This window comes from Pleurodeles waltl, chromosome 7, assembly GCF_031143425.1.
Source record: "Pleurodeles waltl isolate 20211129_DDA chromosome 7, aPleWal1.hap1.20221129, whole genome shotgun sequence".
Taxonomy (NCBI): Eukaryota; Metazoa; Chordata; class Amphibia; order Caudata; family Salamandridae; genus Pleurodeles; species Pleurodeles waltl.
This window is the reverse complement of record NC_090446.1, coordinates 163942555-163954787: the sequence shown is the minus strand read 5'-3', so window position 1 is coordinate 163954787 and position 12233 is coordinate 163942555.

The window sequence follows — 12233 nt, the reverse complement described above, 5'->3', positions numbered from 1 at the left end:
GAGGCTTGACTTTCCTCATCTGGAGGGCCCTCTCAAAGGCCCCCAGCCACTTATCTATGTCATCCCCTTCTACATAGGCAGGAACCACCCCTTTGGGTAATCTGGGGGAAAAACCCCCACCCAGGGACACCTCAGCCTCTTTATCGCTGCCACCATCTCTTTTCTCTTTGCTTGCCCACTTTTTCTTTTCTAGGGCCAGCTTCTCTGCTTCCAAAGCTATGTATGCTAGCTGGGCCTCCAGCTCTCTTTCTCTGATGGATGGGTTCTCTCCTACTGAAGGGACCCCCTTCCTACCACTAGCTTTGGGTCTGCCCCTAGTGACTGTATCTACTGAGGACCGTTCTTCCTCTTCCTCACTTAGGCTCAGATGCCTTCCCTGAGTGGTTAGAGTTAGCATCTTCCCCTTTTTCTTCCTCCTCTGGAGCTTCCTCTGTCTCTACCTCTTGGGCCTCAGCCCATGCTGTCAGGGATTTAATCAGGATTTGCTTCCTGAGATCAGTGGTTGCATCAACCCTCTCTCAATACACAACCCCCTAAGCTGGACCACTGTCAGTGTGGGTAGGCTAGCCAGATCAAGCTCCATGGTTCCCTAGTTTTGTGTCAACAAAAACTTTTTGCAAAAATTGGAAACAAGAATTTAGAAAAATTACAAAAATTCAATAATTGAAATTAATCCAAATTAATAAAAAATAAAAAAAAAGTTAAAATTAAAAATTAAAAAATTTTTTTTTTTGCACTAAGACAATTTAAAGGATTTTTAATTTGTTTTACTTAAACTGTAACGTGATACTGAACACAAGTACAGGATCCCACCGCTGCCACCAAAAATGTTGGAAAATGGGTTATTGGTAGGGGCAGGTAGGTACCTACACCTAGCAACAAGCCACTAACCTCCACCTAGGTACAGTTAGGTCTCAGTAAATTAATCCCAGCTCAACCCTTGGTAGCTTGGCAACGAGCGTCAAGGCTTAACTTCGGAGACAGTGTGTAAAGCATTCAAATATCACAAAACAGTAATTAAATAAAACACAGGAAACAGTTTAAAAATCCAAAACCAATTTATAAAAATAGTTTATATTTTTATCTTTAAAATGACACAAAAACGAATAAAATTGGTTCAGGGGAACCGGAGATATGAATTTTTAAAGTATTATTATTTTTCTAGCGCTTAGAAACAAAAAGCGCCAATCGGGTCATCTGGTTGCACCAGGACCGGGACAAAGTCAAAGTTTCAGGCCGACCGCGATGGAGCCCTGCTCGGCTACAAGTCGCGGGAGGCCTCGGTTAAAAAGTTACCTTCTGACTTAGTCTTTATTTTAAAGTTTTTCTTCACCGGGACGAACCTGCCAGTTGAATCCGACCTCCTGGAGCCCTTGTCCGGATACGCGATGTGGGTTTCCTCGGTGGTGATTTCTACCTTCGGACTTAGTCGTTTTTTCGAGATGAAAATCCTTCGACCGGGGTAAACCTGGATCTTGATCCGACGTCCGTGGAGCCCTTCTCGGATACGATGGCTGGGAGGTCCCGGTCAACTTTTTACATTCGGACTTAGTCTCTTTTTCGGATGTTTTTCTTTACCGGGACGAACCACGAAGTCAGGCCGGGTCGCGGTTGAGGCAAGCCGGCTAGAATTTCCGCGGCGGGTCGGTCCCTCTCTGGAGCTTTTTTACAAAAATTCTCAAATCTTTTCCAAACTTCTGGGGCTTCACCCAGATGTTCTTTTAAGGTTCTTTTGGGGTCCACAGCTCACCCCAAGGGTCCAGAAGTTCTGTGATGGTCCTTGGGGGGTGCGGACTTCAACTCCCAGAATGCACCTGGCGCAAACTCCTTTTTGGCCACTGGGCAGTGGTCAACTGGTCTCTTTTTTTAAGAGTTGGTGCAGGGGACTCTGGATAGCAATTTTTCACCTGTAGCAAACAGGGAGTCCCTCCTTGAACCAGTTGAAGCCAGGCAAAGTCCTTCTTGTGGTGAAGCCCAAGTGTGCAGCTGGTGCAGTCCTTCTGAGTGCAGGGTCCAGGTGCAGGCCAGGGGTCCAGCAGGGCAGTCCTTCTTCTCCTTAAGTTCCTTCTTCTTGAAAGTTGGCGGGGATCTGAGGTGTGGGGGCAGGTCTGCCAGTTTTATCCTTGCTCCTGGGTGAAAAGCAGGGGCGTCCTGGTCCTCCAATCAGGTACAGGGTCGTCCCCCTGTGATAACCACTTCCTGGGAAGTGTGGCAAAAATCCATCCCAAAAGGCAACAGTCTCTAAAAATCCAACATGGCTGAATCTGATTTTTGGAGGTTACATCTGGCTGAGCCCACCCACTGGTGTGGCTAAAAATCATAAACACACCCCTCTCCTGCCCTCTCCTAATCTAATCAAGGGGGCACCTAGTTGTCTGGGGTTGCAGGATGTGGGGGTGTTGCTGGGTGCTCCAGATGTCCTTCTCTGCCTTTGAAGACCAGTTTGGCAGCCCTCCCCCTTCCTGCCTCACCATCTGCTGAGAGGAGATTCTCTCCCCAAGCACATTCCTTTGTGTGAAGCCAGGCCACTTCACACCTCATCAAGGCAGCCTGGCAGAAGCTGCTGCAGGCTGGCCAATCAGAGCACAGCAGCAAAAACAATGCAGAGCTGAAATTGGCAACTTTTTAGGTAAAGTCTAAACTTTTTACCTGAACAAGTTATATTAAATCCAACAACTGGAAGTTGTGGGATTTATTACAACAATTAATTTGATACCAAATTCTTGGTATGTAACATTTAAGGAGACTTTAAAATTTAAAATAAAGTCTGCCCATTCTAGCCTATGAAGGCCATTTACTTCAATGAGGGAAAAACGAATTTGGCTGTTTTTACCTCACCAGGGCTTATAAATCTATTTTTATAAAGTCCCTGCTTATAGTTACATGGCACCCAGCCCTAGGGGCACATAGGGCACACCTTAGGGGTGACTTATATGTAAAAATAAGGTAGTTTAAGACTTTGGAAGTACCTTTAATTCCAAAGTCGAATTTGCATATAACTTTAATTTGAAAGCAGCCAGCAAGGCAGGCTTGCTTTTAAAATGACACTGGGCACCTCAGCAGTGCACCTGGGTGTGCACCACCTATGCTATGGTCCCTAAACCTACATGCCCTACCATATACTAGGGACTTATAGGTAGGTTAACTTAGCCAATTATAATTAGCCTAATTTGCATATCCATTTTACACAGAGCACTGGCCCTGGGACTGGTAAGCAGTACCCAGGGCACAGCCAAGAGTCAGTAACCACCAGTACCTATCCAAAAAGTGTGGGGGTGATCAGGCAAAAAAGGAGGACTTTCCTACATGTATAAAGTAGTTAACAGTATTAAAAGCAATTAAAATGTAAAAATACAACAGAATAAAAACCCACAACCAGTTACAAAAACAGAGAAAGTTTCAACTAGAAAAATGACACAAGGATGATTGAAATTCAATTAAGGAAACTGGCTATACAAATGTTCAAAGTTTTGAACCAAATAGTGCCAACGAACAGTAAAGCAACAATAAGAAGTCACTACTCGTCGTTGACCTGTGTGCAAATTCCAGCCAAGAGCAATGGGGCAGAGGTTGGATCCATCAAATGGGTCATCCCTATCAAAGTTTTTACCTTCTGACTTGGGGATTGATTTATAACATGGCGGCCGGAGTTTACTCCGTCAGGGCGAAGGAGTAAATTACTCTGGGGGTTATTACAACTTTGGAGGAAGTGTTAATCCGTCCCAAAAGTGACGGTAAAGTGACGGATATACCACCAGCCGTATTACGAGTCCATTATATCCTATGGAACTCGTAATACGGCTGGTGGTATATCCGTCACATTTGGGAGGGATTAACACCTCCTCCAAAGTTGTAATAACCCCCTCTGTCACCCTGGCAGAGTAACCACTTGCCACATTAGGAGATCACTGCCAAGCCGGCAATCATTTCTGAAGCATTTGCAGGAACCTACTTCACCCCGATTCAGGTCAATGGGTTTTTCAGGTCTGACACACAGCTCCGTCAATATGACACAGCCGTCTGTCAAACGTTTTTTTTTTTTTTTTCAAAAAAAAAATCTCAAAGCAGGATTTTCTTTTTGAAAATAAAAAATGGTCCCCTTGCCATGGGAGTTATCTCCCATGGTGAGAATGGTATTACACAGTTTTCACTGATCCTTAACACCAGGATTTTCATGGTGATGATGGGCAGTGAAAACCGACATATATCCACCCATATAAATTTGGTGGGTGAACATAACGGCCAGCCTCTGATGCACTTTATTCCGTTGGGTGGTCAGAGGGGTGTAACCATGCAGAGATGGAATAGTCTCTGCCATGGTTACACCAAAGGACCCCTTACATTTAAGTTCTGGGGTGGACCATCTTGTTGGTGGTAAGGATCCTCCATTGTCGTTGCAATGGAGTCTGTGTAATGCAAATATATAAATCACCCTTCTAATTCTCCTTTGTTAAAGCTCAAAATCATCCACCAGGGCAAGCCTGAAAATGTATTTAATGAAGTTAGATTTCTTTGTTGTAAGGTCCTACTGGAGCTCCTCAGGTGATGGAAGTCTTTCAGCCTCCTTACACTTTAGGACAACATTGAGGGACCAGGACTCACTCCACCACAGGCCACCAGTAAGATGCAGTCCAGGTTCAGCTGGAACTAGTCAGATGGTCACTCCTGGAAAAGTAAACAGCTGCAGACAGCAGGGAAACAGCTGAAAAGTTTGTTCATCACTAGTGTTCCCTTACACATTTTTTGCATTGCATTTCCTTTCTTTGTTACTTTTATTTTTGCTGTGCTTTTAGAGAATCCACTACTTATGAGTTACCTTTTTATTCCTACAGTTCTGTTGGCGTTCAGCACTTGTGTCAACTGATAATGCTCCTGAGTATTGACCGAGTTCATAGAGCTCTTCAGGTTCATAAACTACCACGTTATTGGAGCATCAAGTAAGAGCTACTCCTTACAAAGTAGTTTACCAACAAGCTTGAATGTTTGTGACAATACCTTACATATGTTTTCTATGCATTATTTAGAAGTACCACTCATGAGAAGTCCTTGTAAAGCCTAGATCGGGCGGGGGGGATATTGGATGTTTATCGATGTAGCACAAGACCAGTAAAACCAATGACAGTGTTTCTTTCTCTGTCTCTCTCTCTCTCTCTCTCTCTCTCACCTCCGTATCCCATCTTCCCATAGGGTGGGAGCAAAAATGGCAATTACCAATCTCTGTGTATACTTTCCTTTCGGTCAGGAGGATGATGGATTAGTGCCAGTGATCAGTGCCACAATCCTGCTTTACAACAGTCAGAAATTGCCATGAGCTAGGGGTGAGGTGCCAATTTTGTAGCGCCTGAACTCTCCATAAATGCCATTCCTGAGACAAGATGCATCATTTACCTTACACCCAAGGCCTAAGCCATTTTTTCTCTATATTAATGAAAAATTTGAGTGCACCCTTTAAGTGTATTTTTAACAAATATTGAAATTAGTGGTTGAAACATTTCTGTACCCTATCTAAAACCAGTGGTAGATAAACTTGCATTGTAATTGCAGTTTAGTTTTCCAACATGATTAGCTACAGCCCTTAACAGTGACAAACAGCTTTAGGGGCCAGTCACTACTGTAGAATGCACTATTAAATTCTCCTGTGTTGCACTTTTAAATACTAAACATACCACCTTATGGACTACAAGGCCTACTTAGGGGTGCATTACTTAACGACTTTGCTGCCAGGCCTTTTCCCCTCAGGTGGTGAGCCTTTTTTTGGCTATTTGGGGTAGTTTGCGCTTAGGCCCTCATACCTTTTTGTCCACATGAGCTATCCATGCCAAATTTGCGTCCCTTTTTCCCAACATCCTAGGGATTCTAAAGGTATCCAGAGTTTGTGGGTTCCTCTGCAAGAGGCCAAGAAATTAGCCAAAATACAGCTAAAATTTCGTTTTTTTCACAAAAATGGGAAAAAGGTGTTGCTGAAGAAAGCATGTGTTTTTTTCCTTGAATTTGGCATCAACAAAGGGGTTGTGGTGCTAAAATCACCATCTTCCTGGATTTCAGGAACAGGCAGACATGAATCAGAAAACCACATTTTTCAACACAATTTTGCATTTTACTAGGACATATCCCATTTTTACTATTTTTTTGTGCTTTCAGGCTGCTTCCAGTTAGTGACTGAAATGGGTGTTAAACCAATGCTGGATCCGGGACAGCTAAACATCTGTGAAAAGTATACAGAATTATGAATTCAGCAAGGGGTCATTTTTGTAGATCCTTCATGGGTTTACTACAAAAATTAACAGCTAAAATAAAAATAAAAATAGAAATTAAGGTAAAAATGAACCATTTCTGTTCACGTTTTCTTCTATAACCTTTTCCAGCTATGCCAGATTTTTTAAAGCAATATCGTTACATTTGCCGGACTCTTCTGGTTGCATGAATATATAGGGCTTGTCGGTTCATCAAGAACCCAGGTACCCAGAGAAAATAAATGAGCAGCACCTTGCATTGGGTTTTCATTGTATACGGGGTATATAGCAATTCATATTGTGAAATATAAAGAGTGAAAAATAAGTATCAAAGAAACCTTTGTATTTCCAAAATGGGCAGAAGATAAGACAAGATAAGGTGTTGAGAAGCAGTGGTTATTTGTGCATCTCTGAAGTCCGGGGTCACCATACTAGCATGTGAATTACATGGCATTTCTTAGACTTCTTTTTTACACACTGTCTTACATTTGGAAGGAGAAAATCTAGAGAAAGACAAGGGGCAATAACACTTACTCGTCTATTCTGTGTTCCTCCAAGTCTACCAATACAAATGGTACCTTACTTGTGTGGGTAGGCCTAGTGCCCGCCACAGAAAACACAAGATGGACACATCACATTTTACATTGAAATCTGGAAAATGCCTAGCTGTGGATTTTGGCCTCTGGCTCAGCTGTCACCTAGGGAAACCTATCAAACTTGTGCATTTTTTAAAACTAGACACCTAGGGGAATCCAGGAGGGGGTGACTTGTGGGGATCTCACCAGATTCTGTTACCAAGAATCCTTTGCAAACCTCAAAATTTCTCTAAAAAACACTTCTCCCTCATTTTTCGGTGTTGCAAGGTTCTGGAATCTGAGAGGAGCCACAAACCTTCTTCCACCCAGCATTCCCCCAAGTGACTCAATAAAAATGGTGCATCACTTGTGGGGGTAGGCCTAGTGCCCGCGACAGGAAATGGCTCAAAACACAAAGTGGACACGTCACATTTTCCCAAAGAAAACTGACCTGTTTTTTGCAAAGTGCCTATCTGTGGATTTTGGCCTCTAGCTGAGCCGGTACCTAGGGAAACCTAGCAAACCTATACATTTTTCAAAACTACACACGTATTCAGAATGGGATGACTTGTGGGGCTCCCACAATGTTGCGTTACCCAGAATCCTTTGCAAACCTCAAAATCTGGCAAACAAAATACTTTTTCCTCACATTTCGGTGAAGGGCCGAAAATATGTCGAAATTAAGAGGGAACCAAGGTTGGTCCAAAAGAGCAGTTGGTACCTCACTTGTGTTGGTAGGCCTAGTGCCCTCAATAGGAAACCCCCCTAAACGCAACATGGACACATCAAATTTTAACATTTAAAACTGATGTGTTTTTTGGAAAGTGCCTAGCGGTGGATTTTGGCCTCTAGCTCAGCTGGCACCTAGGAAAATACCAAACCTGTGCATTTTTTAAAACTAGACACCTGGGGGAACCCAAGATGGGGTAACTTGTGGTGCTTTCACCAGGTTCTGTTACCCAGAATCCTTTGCAAACCTCAACATTTGGCAAAAAAAAACACTTTTACTCACATTTCGGTACTAGAAAGTTCTGGGATATGAGAGGAGCCACACATGTCCTTCCACCCAGCATTCTCCCATGTCTCCCGATAAAAATGATACCTCACTTGTGTAGGTGGGCCAAGTGCCTATGACAGGGAAGGGCCAAAAACATGTTGAAATTGAGAGGGATCCAAAGGGGGTCTAAAGGGCAGTTTGGAAAAAAAAAACATTTTTGAGCTGACAAGTAGGCCAGAACTTTTATTGGTATAGATGCCACTATGCTGGATGGTAGGAATTTTGTGGATTCCTTCAGATTCCGGAAAGTTCCATCACAAAAATGTATGGAAAATGCATGATTTCAAGCAAAGTTGGAGGTGTGCAGGGCATTGTGGGTAAGAAAATGGTGTGTGGCTCATGTGAAGCACACCACCCTGAACTCACCCAGATGTTTAGTTTTCAGATGTGTGTAGGTCTGGTAGATTTTTCTAGCTGACAGCGTCCCAAAGTCCAAAAATGTCAGCTGCTCACAAAAGCGTTTCTCTTCCGATCATGCTTGAAGTTGAGCTTCCATAGCGACATCTGATTTGGTCAGCGCGTGATTGCGCACTGACATAATCAGATGTCATTGGCTGGGTAAGGGGTGGCAGGGAAAGCGCTTCCCCTGCCATCCCTACCCAGGGGTGAAAGATGGGAGGCCCACGGATGGAGCGCTCGTGCTACCCCCATGGGCCGGGTGCAGGACATAATGGTTATGTCCTCGGGCACCATGGCCAAGGATGTAACCATTACGTCCAGGGCACCCAAGGGGTTAATATTTAAAAGTAGAGTTCCTTCCTGTCAAATCTGTAATTTCAACAAGTTAGCCTGCAGGTTTAAATTTACAGTTGCAGGCTGCACATGTTGGCCCAAAACCATATCTTTCCTTGTCAGTCTAGTGGATGGCACAATAGGTTCTGCAGTCCACAGATGGCATTTAACTTTACATGGCATTTGTCATTTTCCTGTAAGATATAGCATGGCATTGCTGGAAAGTTGAAGGTGCCAACTGTGAGCAGCAAATGTTACTATGTTTTAGGGGTCACAGCATATACACTAAAGATTGTACAGCAGTGCTATAGTGTGAAAAGTTAAAAAACAAGCCATACATTTAGCAGAAAATGGGGGTAATCACACAAAGAAGGTAATTTATCACTGTTCCATTGTAAATTACAAATAGCATGCAATGCCCCTTTCATGGCCCCTCCCAAATGCAATTTGAAATGAATGGCAAAACCCCATTCATGATTCAGATAGACATTTCAGATCACAAAAAGGGTTTAGTTTATACGAAGAAACATTTTTTCAGTCAAATAAGCTAATATTTTGAGAATTCCACAGTTTGCAAACTCAAATTATTTTTGTATATAATTGAGCAATCAATTAGGGATCTATTTACTGGTTACTTAATTTGCCTTTTAAATCTTGCAAAATGTGATGTGATATGATTTATTAAACACTTTTGGCTCTATAGTGACTTTACTGAACAGAAAAAGAAAACACCCAAAAAACTTTGAATAATCTCTGTAAACATGAGGTAGCAAATCCACACAAAAGTGTTGAGGAAACTCCAAGAATCAAGAATTGAACAATCAGGGCCCAAAAGTTCGTAAACTCTGTAACATGTCTCCAGGCTTCAAGGTTTTTCTTGGAATGTTTTAATCCATGGTCCAGTGCTCGTAACAGAGTGACTGAGATAGTCTACCTGATGCATTCATCTTGACAGAAACTGTACTGGACCAGGGTTTTTTTTATTAGTATTACCTGTTACCAGGATATGAACAATGACTGTACAATGTGATGTAAGAGTATTCTAAATCGTATTAGGTATGCGATGAAGAAATGGGAGGACTTTCCATAAATCCACTAACATCTGATTATTCTTATGGATTTTACACTAGGAGCATCCGTTTGGCAACTAATACAACGCAGTATGGATCTGCAGATTCAGATGTCTAAAGTAGCTGGAATGTAACGTGCTTAGACTCTTATAAAAACGTTAAAAATATATATTTTTGGAAGGAAGATCATAATAAAAATATGAACTTGGCTAGTTATAATAAATAATACATAGACATTTATAAGAAGAATTGTTTTATATAACCCCCGGCACATGGTGTTTTTGGTTTGACAAATGCTTGGTGAATGAAAAATGACATCATTAGTTTACACTGATGACGCAGTATTGGTAGTTCATATAGCTAAGCGCTTACATTTTTAACAATGTATGGACGCACATACTTTCACGTACGTATGGATTCATCTGGTCATGTTTCTACGCACTAAGATCAAGCAATATAAAGGTCAAGCACAAGAAAACATATGGGAAACAGGCAGCAAAGGGTGTGAACTTTGAGAGAGATCCCACCTTGGAAAGCAGAAGGGTAAACTATGCTTCTGTAAATTTATTCTTAGTCCCCTTTTGGTAACATGGCCGAAATAGAAATGCAATCTTCCACAGAAATTGTCTTGATCTATGAAAAGTAACTACCAAAACAAATGATACACTTAAAAACTCAGAACTTAAAGTGCAAACTAAGTCCAATTTCAGAGGTAGGCATTGAGCAAGCAAATTGCAAAAGCACTGATGAAAATTGGTTGAGTTCAAAAAGAGAAATTAAAGTTAAGGAACATTCCCATTGGGAACGATGGAAAACAAACTGCATAATTGTGGCTAATAGAGGCTACCGTAAAAGCCTAAAATTGCCAACGTCTCTCATAACATTCTTACCAGGATCGTAGCCAAGGGCTGCTGTCCACAGTTAATATTTTTAAATGAATGTTGAGGTAAAAGCACCAAATCCAAGCCACTTGACCACTAGAAACTCCTAGGCCCATATTTATACTTTTTTTGCACCGCATTTGCATAATTTTTTGACGCAAAAGGGGCACAAACTTACAAAATATAATTGTATTTTGTAAGTTTGCGCTGCTTTTGCGTCAAAATGTGACGCAAATGCGTCGCTAAAAAAGTAGAAATATGAGCCCTAGTTTCTTAATCAAATGGCAGGCTACAGGGCTTGGGTTGATCTGCCTATATATTGAAAAATAAAAACCTTGTGACACACCTTAAAGGGATGTGGGGTGGAAAGTTTTCAAGATTTAAATATCCCTAACTTTCTGAATAGGTAATTTGAAATAAAAACTCCCACCATAACATTCTAGAGTGAATGAAGCATATTTTCAAACATTTAGAGGATTTGCTCCAATTACCCAACTGTAAATCAGGTCCTAACAATCTGATTCACAAGTCTGTCAGTAAAAGAATATTAATTTGCCAATTGGCTGGCATACTGCCTCAGCCACATTGGCAGTGGACCTTTTTCCGTTACCTACCATTGGAGGAGGGGGTTTTCCTCTGACAGAGACACTTTGGTGTTCAAACTTCAGGTGGAAATTACATCAATGTGATTACCATATGCCCATCAAAATTATGCACTATGAATGTTGTTTCTAAACTGAGCTACATTTTCAGTACCCAAATATCTAATTTGCTTAACATGCTGTAGGTTGGAAAAGATTTTAAGGGCACTATGCATATCTTTGATTTTCACACTTCACAAGATTGATTGTCACAGACTTACCTTTGGCAGATGTAGTGGTACCAAAGACACCCTAGGTATCATCGTTGCCAAATATATTTGGACATATGTCGGCTGTGCCTCATGCAGCACTCAATTTGTAAGATAGTGCTGGTGCCCAAAGCACTTTGCAGAACTCTTCAGTCGGTGCTATTAAATGTTGGTGTGCTGAATACCAAAGCTGCGTAGTTCGGAATCCACATCATTTCTTCTTAATAGACCACCAGACACTCCCTTTCCCTTTCATCTAACTCCTGTAGGATCCTGCTTTCTCACTTTGTGACTTTTCTTTGTCTTTCTCCTTCTTTCCCCTTTGTGTGTTTCTCCATCCCTTTCTCTCAGAAAATGTGCGGTGTAGAAAAATAAGTGCAGATCCCCAAAAATGAGTGCCACTGGCCCCCACTGGTAACCACATTCTCAAATTAGGCACTGGCCTCACGGTTACAAATGAATATGGCTCTTTTCATGTAAGGTGCATATGCCCGCTAAAGTATGTGTGTATTAAGGGTGGGTGAATCATGCATTTTTTCCCACAAAATTTACATGAGATTCCATACAAATTTCACAATAAGCTTTTAAGGCACACGTGGTTTGCTGATATGTCCAGTTATGTTATGTTACATAGATTTATAAAGCATGTAGCTGCCCCAGCAACTGGGCTTCCCAGCGCTAACCACCTGACTAAAGTACCACACTAAAAGAGCAACTAAGGGAATCAGTAACTTCATAATTGATGAAAGCCAGGTTTTAGCTCTTTCCTAATGTCAAAATGATTCTGGTTATTTCTTAGCTCGAGAGGCAAACTGTCACAGAGGGCTGGAGCCAA